The sequence below is a fragment of the Cryptomeria japonica genome, chromosome 2, assembly GCF_030272615.1.
Source record: "Cryptomeria japonica chromosome 2, Sugi_1.0, whole genome shotgun sequence".
Taxonomy (NCBI): domain Eukaryota; kingdom Viridiplantae; phylum Streptophyta; class Pinopsida; order Cupressales; family Cupressaceae; genus Cryptomeria; species Cryptomeria japonica.
The window spans coordinates 642201316-642211339 of NC_081406.1; the positions used below are offsets into that span (position 1 = coordinate 642201316).

At 30.6% G+C, this 10024-nt stretch overlaps 1 long non-coding RNA gene across 1 annotated transcript; it reads right to left on the reverse strand.

Annotated features, from left to right (window-relative positions):
• Positions 1-868: 868 nt before the first annotated feature.
• LOC131055730 (uncharacterized) lies at positions 869-1640 on the reverse strand. Its single transcript, XR_009108483.2, has 2 exons — positions 1463-1640; positions 869-1186 (listed from the first exon to the last, which is right to left on the reverse strand). It is a non-coding gene; the product is annotated as an uncharacterized LOC131055730 (long non-coding RNA).
• Positions 1641-10024: the final 8384 nt, after the last annotated feature.

The following is a 10024-nucleotide window of genomic DNA, read 5'->3' on the forward strand; positions in this document are numbered from 1 at the left end:
ACAAACTCACAGGCAGGCATTGATGTTTAGATTTTGAATTGACGTCATAATTTTATAATGATATCTGTTGACAATTTTCTTCCTTTGAGGATTACATTAAAAGTTAAATACTCAAATGACAAATGAGTTGAGCAATCAAAACTTTGACAAAATATACATATATGGAAGAGAACTTTAAAAAAGTTGTGTTATAAGAATTAAAAGATTGATTGGAATCTATCATCCCATTATTTCTTATAATGAAACAAGTTTATTTAAAAGTATTGAAAATATCAACTGTATTTCATCGTCATTTCTAAATATTCGGACAATATAAATCACACAAACTAAACTTACACTTTAAGATTCGAAAGTGTTAAACACTCAAAATTGACTGACATTTTCTAGACTTAATATATTGCTTATTGTATAGTTTAAGACTGACTCTAAATATCTATACACTAAGACATATCTATCTCTAAACATCTATTACTTATATAGATACATCTCTTCATATGTGTTTGTATTTGAAGAATAAAAATCTATTCTAAACTCTCCCAGTTTAACAGTTCTTTGGTTGCAAGAATGGTATATAAGGCGAAGAGTTACTGTCATATTAAAAAATAAACATGTCCCAGAACTTCCTTTCATCCAGCTCAAATTTTACATCTTTTTGACAAGGACAACATCTAAAAATGTAATGTCGTATCTACTTATATCTAGTGCTTTGTCATTCATGAACTGTAAATACTTTAAACAGTATTTAAAACTCAAACAACATAACACTTTAACACATTGTTACCATTTTAACTGTAAATAAACGCTGTGCTCCAGTCTAGCTATTCCTTTTAAGTAAAGATCCCAGAGTTTCAAAATATTTCACCACATGGAGCTTAAAATTTGAAATCATGCATAGCAAAAGCTATAATGTTTTTAATAGAAAAGGATCTCCAATCCAATCCATGTACATTTCATCCCAAACATGTAGACAGAAATACAACCTCTAGCTTTTCTAATCTATTTCACAGATGACTACACATCAAAAGAGACAAATACCCTGCAAAAGCTTAGAGCTATGGTTTGCTAGCAGAGTAGATATAATCTATACTTGGGTCCTTAAGACTTCTCCTTATCAAACACTCTTCTGCTTGCTCTTCCCCACCAGTACACCCTTCTTCCACAGCTTTCTCCATCTCAGCCTTATTTTCTGCATATCAACAACTAAGATAAACCATGAAAGATTCATGCAAAAATAGCTATAAAGCCACTACTTAGAAAGAGAAATGAATACTATTTAGACAGAGAGAAATGGACACGAGTTATTTTTTTTCATTTCAGATTTAAACTATATGTAATACTTTTTATCATCAAAATTTCGAATCACACTATAGATGATCTATATTATCATCAAGATGAATGATTACTTAAAAAACAGAGACAAAATTATCACATATGATACATTTGCTATGAAAGAGAAGTAAACCTGAAGGTAGCTGACGAATTGCTGTGCTACTCCTTCCTAGAAGGAGAATGGCACACACAATGAAAACAAGGAATTGGGTATTTCTCCTCCTCAACATTTCTGCCATTCACTCACTACACAGCTTGGAACATAGGGACTGAATGGAGTTATATAGGGAACATCAACTCTTTCAGCTGAGCTCTTGGGAATTGCCCCAAATGAATGCTGGTGAAAACAGTAAATTTCAGACAAGACAGCCATTCATGTACCACAGTGTACAGTAATCAATTCCCTTAGAAACATCAATCGACGTTCACGTGATAAGTAATTCACTTTCTAATTAGTAATTACGTGCATCTAATTTGTAGCGGGCGAAGCTATTCTGGTTTCAAAATAGATATTTTGTACATCGTGATAGCGACGTGTTAGTCAATCGCAGTCGTTTATTGCAAAATCGACGGTGTAAAATGCATGAATAGACGCGTCCATTCGTAGCTATATGGGTGTATTCCATGAAGTTTGTAAATTTGTTTTTGTTAATTTTCAACTTAAAGTTGTTTTGTTAATTTGTGTTGGAATGTGTTTAGCATATTTTTTTAGTAACATGCTTTAATATTCATGTGAGATTTTTAATTGGAATAGTAGCGGTTGTTTGAATAGGTGCGTCTTTTGGGAAAAATCGACCAGTTTAATTTCTAATAAGTGGTATTAGAGTGGGGGCCGTAGGTTTGATTCCCCTTGAGTAATGTTGAGGGGGAGATTGTTAGAAAATGTCCAACATCTCTCCTTGGGATTTCTGACATGGTAACTTGATAGTGGTTTGTTGAATAGATGCGTCTTTTGGAGAAAAAATGGCCAACTCCACTTTTATTAATTTGTAGTCCTTGTATTTTTAAAAACAATTCAAGGTGCATTGTTGAATATTAGGGAATATTCATTTATGAGAGAGTGAATTATATTGCAATCTACTAAGGTATGATGTTTTTATCAGAATAATGTTTAGTGTTTGAGTCAATATTTTATAAGTTGTGGTTGACATTTATTCTTAAGCAATGTTGTCTTTGGATGATAGAAGATAAATTTTGACATAATCTTTTTCTTTCTTTTATCGTAGATGAGATATAAAATTGCTGTAGATTGTTTCATATGATATTTAAGTAGAATCGTCATGCATATCAATTCATCTTTTACAAGCATGAATAGTCCACGTGTTACTATATATGTCAAACATTTCAATCCCACATGTGGACATCAACAAAAAATTGTCCAGTTAAGACTAGCTCACACCTAAAAAACAGGGAGGTGGAGAACACCCAAAGAGGAATAGGCTAACAAGGTTTGTCTTCTTTGCAGATCTGGATCAGTGGAAATAGAATGACATTAGGTCATAGATTGTGTGGCTTTTGACGAAATTTGGAGCAATTATACAAAGTTGAGTCTCTAAATACTTTGTTCCAAGAAGACGAATTGTTAGGATGACAGATTACTTGGTCAAAATTCCCAACAGAAGAAACTTGATCTGCAAAGATCAGCGGTCACTCTAGGTCTGCTCCTTAATGTATCAATTGTATTATTCTCACTTTTTAGATCCCATAGATTACGTGATCTCATAAATATCATTAAAAATCTTCCCTCATTCATTCATCTGTCCTATGCCATAATTTTTTCTTTACAATCCAGCCAGTCCAAGTTTAAAAAACTTGATTTTCAAATTGTATTTTGCACGTCCTCCGTATTTTATAGTAAAACTGAACCATCCAAAAGTACCTGCACTGGATAGAAGCCTTTTGGGTAGCTCTGCACCACTCCTATCTACCTTCACTCCGTGGAAGCTCTTCATTAAAGGCCTGTTCTTTAGTAAATACCATGGCAGCCATGAATCTACTCATGACTGCAATTCAATCAATGTGTAGTCATGTCAAGTGTACATTAGTTAAGAAGACTGGTTTATTCCATGAAAGGGATGTGATGAGTCTATTACCTTGTATGAAATGTACATAAAATATTTATGACTGAGTTTGTATCCAAACAAAACCTGACATCATCGTATAAAGGGACACCCATTAAATGTTTGACAGTTGGACCATAGTTATTACTTAACCTTAAGATTTTTTTGGCCTTGAGTCATCATCTTTTGTTTTATTCTCTGCCCTGCAATATAAAATTTTGTTTTGTTTGTCATATGTGATTGATAATTTCAACTATGGCTTCTGGAATCCTTTGTTCTGAACAGAAAATGTCCCTGTCACAACATATTATACAGGTATTGCAGGGCTTTTGCTTTTGTATTTTGTCAAGAAGAGTTTTTATAAAGAGATATAGTGGTAGAGTAAATGAGTTGAAAAGAAAAACAAATGAATCCAGCTTTTGGACTTCATATTTGTCCTTCACAGGAATTTGGAAATTTTATGGAATATAGTTATATTTCAGATAGTGTTTAGAGTTAATCCAGATTTTAATTTATGAGTAGTTGATTCTGATTTTGAAAAAGTCAATTTTTTTTTAGTATTTATTCTTGAAAATTTAGATGCAATTAGAGAAAAAATTTCTAATAGGTGTGTTAACAAACATAGTTACATTCATATGTCGATGGTTCACATATTCGGTTAATTTTATGAAGTTCTTCAAGCAAAAAATGGTAATAATCATGGGTAGTAACATTCTACAAATTCACAACCACAAATTTGGTAACAAGAATAAGAAGCCCTGTATCTCTGAGTTCTGATTGGCAAATTATATAGCACAATGTTTTGACCAATTTCAACATATCACAATATGCATGTTTATAAGAATAATCTACAACAAATGAAATATATATATATGCATAGTCATACATTCATAAACATGTGCACATACATACATATAGCATTATACATACGAAGAGTTCTATAGGAGTATATGAATTCATACATGCACATGCATACACATATATACATACATACACACATGCTTATGCAAATACATACACATGCATACACATATATGCATACATACACACATGCTTATGCAAATACATACATATATAATTGTGATACATATGCAAATACCTATATAGATACATACACATGAATGATAAGATGCAGTATAGAAAGATGTAGGGGAGAGGAGCCAAAACATGCTCACCCTAACTTCACGCTTCTCAAAATCATGAGGACATTTCAATTTTTTTTAATTTTACACAGCAGTTTACTTGTCAAGTCCCCTACTTAAAAACAAAATTTCAAATCCACACGGTCAAATATGATGCTATGTCAGTATGCATTAATGTGAAGGTGTCCAAAATAGTCCCAAATTGTCATAAGACCCATAGGTGTGCACTAAGTCATGTTTACTTGTACGCTGATGTGACATCACATCATTGGTTTTTTATTTATTTTAGAGGTACTTTTTTTAGGATAAACATTGACATGACATTTTTAAGGCACCACTATTGGTCTAAAAGTGTCCATATATAACTATGATATAATTTAAAAATAGATAATGTTGTTTCTAAATTTGAACCCTTCCATTTTTACTAGCTTATTGAATTATTATACAAGACCTAATTTAAGTGCCTCTAAATATTTTATAGACTTAGTAAATATTTAATTTATGAAAACATGAATTTTATTAGTATGAGATGGCATTAAAGAAAGGGTGTACGAACTTGAATAAGCGCCCTTCAATCAAGAATATGTAGAGACCGCTTTCCTAAGCTCTGAATTCTTAGAGAATATTCGGTGAGAATAGAGAACTTGTAATGAAAATGATGCAGAGAATTCCCACTTATAAAATCATTTGAATGTGAAAAATCAATGCATTCATTTATGGTTGTTGATTTTGAACTTTGAATATGTGTGAGAAATAATCGGTCATTTCATATTGTAGCTCCCATTTATGTCTGATTTCTATAGTGGCTTGAATGAATTCAAATTTGTATTCGCTTTACTATTATTTTTATGTTTATTTGGGAGTCTTACACCATTCACTTGTATGCGTACCAAAGTAGATTCAGTTAATGCATGAAGATGTTAGAGGAAATGTGGAGAATGTGTAATTGATAGCCCATAAAGTGTGCATATGAATTTGTAAATATAATATATTTTAAGTTTTGAGCCACTTGCTTTGGGTGGTAATTGTAAACATTAAAGCTTTTTTTTTAAATGTAAAAGTTGGTAATTTTGTGCAACTTGGCATGCATTTTAACTTGACTTGTACCACTAGTTGTTTACTTTTATTTGTCAAATACACATTCACTTGTGAATATGTATTGGTGTAATGATAATTTTTTTTGTTCTTTTATCATAGTTTAATTGGCTAAAATATAGAAGTTTCTTGGGGTCAGATGTCCCTGGAGTGAACGGAAATTGGAACATGGATCGAACTGTAATTGGAACATGGATAGTAACTGCTTCTCTTCCCCTAGTTGATTAAAAAGTTTTTTTTTTTTTTAATGTTTAGAGATATTTTATAAATGGTAGTCACATGTTGTTTAATGGAATGAGGTGTTAATAAAAAGTTTTTTTTTATCTGAAATTTGACAATCATACATGTCAAAATATCAATATTCAATAATAAATATAATATTTCAGAAATGAATAGTACATAAAATTTATGTCTTCATATGAGTAAATTCCGCATCTATCTTATTTTTTAGATAGATGTATTTAAGATATCTATATTAGTTATTTTGATGATAAAGAGTTGAATTATGCTATAGAATTTATGTTTAAAATATATAATATTTCAAAATTATTAATTATCAAGATTAAATATTTTATTTTTTATAATTTAAAATAATTATACATCGATTGATATGTGAGAGTGTAAATTAATTTTATTATTTTTTTATGTTGATGAACTATTTTTCTTTTAAAAAATGAAATTAATAAAAAATTAAGTACTTCAAGTTTCTATATTTTATAATGCTAAAATATAATGTTTTTTTAATTTTTTTTTGTCATATGATTGAAAATCAATGTTTTGAGCTCAAGGGGGTTAGCTTGGTTTCTTGCTCAAGGTGTGTTGTGTGTCGCCCAACTTGAGTTTGAGTCTCCACTAATATGTAAGAGGAAATTGGGGGATTTTTCTCCTCATTCAATAGGTTATAGTGGCCCACCTTGTGTTTTCAGTGCATTATTAAGGAATAAGCCCCCTAGTTTGCTATTCTAAGTAAGAGGACTAGGGGAAGTGTACCATTAGCCATTATAACTAACTTCATGCATCCATAGATTCTAAATGGTACATCGAATTTTGATGATATTTATTTGTTTGTCTTCACATGTGACTTAAATGCTTATAGCTATTGTCCAGGCTTCTTGGTAGTAACAATGCATACTATGGGATTTGTTATGCACGCAAGGGTCAAAAACTACACATTTCAAAGTTTTTCTCGATACTTGCTTAAAGATGTTCTGATTACCATGCACTTAAAATTGCCAATACTTATGAACAAATTCCCCAATTATTGTGCACTATGGGTAGCAATAATGGTGCAAAAATAAGCCAATTATTGTCCAAAAATGCTAAAAAATGGGCGGCTATTGGTACTTTAAAATTTATTAATGGTCTTTTAGTTTTTTTGTTTTTTTTTGTTTCTTTAAAGTTAGTAATTGGATGGTTGGGTGTGCAAGGAGTGAACAATTATTAGAACATGGGTGATAATTGGTGCTCTTCCCCTTACCGATTCTTTTTGGTTATGGAAAATAGATGTTTCAAATTGCACATTATAATTATTTACAGTGCTAACTTCATAACTTCTCCAAATCACTTATTGGTGATACCCCTATAAAGGATTACTCTTTACAACTATATTGTAACTATCGATTAACTTACTAATATTACATTGAGTTGCTTTGGAGTGGAGTTTTTCTTTTGAAAGGGTTTTCCCCACATAAATCATTGTGCTATGGTATGTTATTTTTATTTTCATTTATTTTGTAATCAAATGAGTAATTTAATTTTTACACATACTTCCTCTCGTAGATTAGTGTTAGAAGCATATTTTATGCCTATACTTATATTTGGGATCATAGGTTTTAGGAATGAGGTTTTTTAATAATCTTGGACTATGTGGGAGCTTATATAAAAATAGATCTTATTGTAAGAAAATAGAAAACACATAAAAAATATAGATGGAGAGACTTATAGGCACTAACTCTATGTTGTTGAATCTCAAGATGGGGGATACACTCATAGATATATATCTATGAGTTGCTATATCTATATTCAAATATACTACAATGCCACAAGCTAATTGGGGTCTACTAGATTCAAAAGTCAAAGGTCTCATTAGGCTTTACTTTGCATTTTCTATCTTGTTGGTCGTACATGAAAAAGATGTCACACAAGCTACTTGAAAGAAGATGAGAGACTTGTACCATACTAAATCCCTATTTAATGAGTTTTATTGAGAGAGAAGATGCATCGATTGACAATGGATGGTGGTAGCTCTATGGTTAAGCATTTGAATGTGTTCAATAAGATTGTGATCCATTTGAACTACGTTAGAGTAAAAATCTAGGAGGAAGATCATGGCATGACACTTTTCTGCTCCTTAGTCTCTCCTACGTGTTTTTCTCCTTTTTTAATTTGTTAGAGATTATTTTATACACGGGCACCTCAACAAGGATTATAGTTAATATCCATCTTTGTACATTTTTTTATTTTCCCTAAGTTGTATTTAAGAAGGGGGCGTTGGTGTGAATAGGTTTTTTCAACCTATATGGTTTCTTTTTTAGGACCTTTTAACACTAGTCAAGTTTACTTAGGGCATCTAATATTTGTGTCTCATGTCACGGGATTAAGATACTTGTCATCATTTAATTTTTAACAACATCTCACCCTTGCCTATATATATAAAGGCTATAGAGAACTACACACAATGTAACATCTTGTATGCATTGTATTCATTCTTTGGTAATACAACATTTCCTTCACTTATTTCTTGTGCATACAACGTTTATCTTTGTTGTTAATAATCCTTGTCTCTTTTATAGTTCACTATCAATTCTTATAGTGAGATCACTTAGTGATAGCCATCAAGAGTACTACCTTGACGCTCAAAATAGATGAGGTAATATTTGTATTACCATTAAAGGATATGTGACATAATTTTTTTGATTCTACCAGGGAGTCCCTACATATTCAACCATTAATTTTTTTGATTCTACCAGGGAGTCCCTACATATTCAACCATTAAAGGATATGTGACATATAATGCATAGTATCTAAAGTAAGATGTGGAGATAGACATAGTAGTGTACTATCGTGCATGCAAATATCTATCATACTTACAAAATCAAAATGCAACTATGAAGTGAATGTACTAGAATATTCATATTATAATAATCAAAAGTAAATAACCAAAAGCATGAAGAGAAGTAGGGAATGTGAAATCCAAAGGGAAAATCCATTGAATCTTTGAGAGAGAGTCATCATCATACAAGCCACATCTAAAATAGGAGAAATGGATGGCTAGGTAGGAGCTTACTAAAGTGGTTAGGCTCCTACTTTGGTCATTCAACCTCCATAAATAGTAACGATAAAATAGAATACATGTACACTTAACCTAAGTATAGCTAGATCTAAGAGCTTTGTGTGTAAATACATTTACATATATGTATACATAAAATAATTTCTAATAATAAATAAATTCTCTCAAAAAATTATTTCTATACAAATATTAAAAAAATGATCATACAAATGTGAAAGTGAAATACTACATGATAAAAATAAATAAAAAAATCAAATCTTAAAAAGAAAACTATAAAATAGAAAGAAAGAAAGAATTTAAATCGTGTAAAAGCTACACTAAATCCAATCTCTATTTCTAGCAACTCTAGCTAAATGAATAAGTTAACAAAATAAACTATCTCTATAGATGTAATATCAAACACGAATAAATATCAACTCACTTGATCTTCTAATGGTTTATACTTAAATTGAATGATTCTTTACTCACATTGTAACAACCTTGAAGATTTAATCTCAATGCTATAAATTAAACACAAATTAAAATGGTTTCTAGTTGCACCACAAATATATATTTTTAGAATAAATAAAAACTTATCTTTTAGTTTAAGGAATGGCATTGGAAGAAAGCAATAATAAATGTATTGGTGTAGGAAAAGATGATATCATATAAAATGCCAAATATAAAGAAAATAGTCACAATGATATGTTGAATGAAGATGAGAATATAGATAATTATAATTTTTAGAGCGAAAAAATATTACTCGTGACTATCTAGTCAACTGAAAAGAATTTTATAAAGAAGAGTTTATAAAAAAAGTCTACGTGTCTCCTTCGTATGAATTTCTTTCTAGTTGCCTGGATAGATGTTTCCAAAAATATTTGGCCACCAAATAGAATAAAAAAATTTAGATTAGAAAAATACCTCTATTCATATGGAAGTTGCATGCAAGGAGATACATTTAAAAGAAGAGCCGTTTGATGTTAGAAAATAATGAATGAATGGATTTCTTTTTGGTTTTTGAATATATTTAGTTATTGTTGTTCATGACATCTTCGAATCATTCCTGAATAGGGGTTTTAGATAATGAAGGAAAACTAGGTATTTGAAATACAAACAGTAATTTGAAA